This window comes from Panthera pardus, unplaced genomic scaffold (genome assembly GCF_024362965.1).
Source record: "Panthera pardus isolate Hobbes unplaced genomic scaffold, ASM2436296v1 HiC_scaffold_8, whole genome shotgun sequence".
Taxonomy (NCBI): Eukaryota; Metazoa; Chordata; class Mammalia; order Carnivora; family Felidae; genus Panthera; species Panthera pardus.
In genome coordinates, this window is record NW_026527013.1 from 118,600,367 (window position 1) to 118,601,815 (window position 1,449).

Genomic DNA, 1,449 nt, shown 5'->3' on the forward strand with positions numbered 1-1,449 from the left:
GGTCTGAGAGCAACAATGAAGTTTCGTAACCTTTAGCGGGGTTATATTTAATTAAGTATACTTAGAAGATAGTATCTTACCGTTTTAGAGCTAAAAATGACCTTAAAAATAATCTAAGGTAACCACCCATTGCCCCATACAGATGGGGAGGGTGACACAGAGAACAGGGAAATGACTCTCCACATCACCTCACTGATAGATCTGGGGCTTTTCACACTGTCCCTTCTTTAGGGACCTTGGGTAGATTGGACCATTGTTCTTCAGAGGTTGTCAGCGTATTGACCTCTGATTTACATATCCTCGGCAAGGATTTCCTGAGGTGTCATCAGACTGACATCTGAGGGTCATCTCATTTACCTCCACATTTGAGATTAATTTAACCTATTCCAACAGTTTCTCTTTCAATGTCCATAACATGCATTTAACAATTCATCCAACTGAAATGTACTTGATGAACCAGATTTAAGCCCTGCCTTCAGGGAGTGAATAGTCAAGAGGAGGAGACAACAATCATAACACCGTGTGAAGGGTGTGATAACAGAGCACAGTTATGAAGGGACCCCCACCTAGATGTGACAGGGGCGTGGAGAAAGACGGGAGATGAGAAGAGCACTTTGAGGAATGGGGAGAGCATGCCAGGTTCAAGAGTCATGCCTGTGAGTCTACTAGGAAAAGTGTTTCCTGATTTACAGTGGAGAAAACCAAAAAGGAAAACAAACACTGGCAGAATTTTGCTTTGAATGGAGAACTTAATGTAAGGGTAAGAAAACCAAAAGCTGTGGTGGGGAGAATATTGGATGGGAAGTCTGGAAATCAACCCAGGTTGACCTCCTGCTGGTGTTGCTAACTGGCTGTGTGCCCTAGACACATCAGATAATCTCTCTAGGTCCTGAATTATTCACCCAAAAAATAAGGAGCGGGGATGATATCTGAAGTTCCTCTGATTCTACCACCCAGGGATTCTGTGAGTCGAGCTGGTTTTATGCACTTACGTCTACTACGCAGGAAATGTAATAAATAAAATTTCCGAATTCTATCCCATCCTGATCCTGATTACGTTACAAGTTTATAAACCAGATTTAGAGAGACATAGACAATGCAGACTTCTTTTCCTTTTCTAAGGGGAAGGAGAATGAATATTTATAACCTATTGTGTTTCAGGTATTTTATTTCATCATTAAAATAATACTGCAGACTAGGCATTAACTAGTTTCATTTTATCAATGAGGGAACTGAGATCCGCAGATTTTAAGTAATTTGTTCATCCAGAGGCACCTGGGTGGCTCAGTCGGTTGAGCGTCCGACTTCGGCTCAAGTCATGATCTCACAGTTCGTGAGTTTGAGCCCCGCATCGGGCTCTGTGCTGACAGCTCAGAGCCTGGAGCCTGCTTTGGATTCTGTGTCTCCCTCTCTCTCTGCCCCTGCCCCATTCATTCTCTGTCTCTCTTT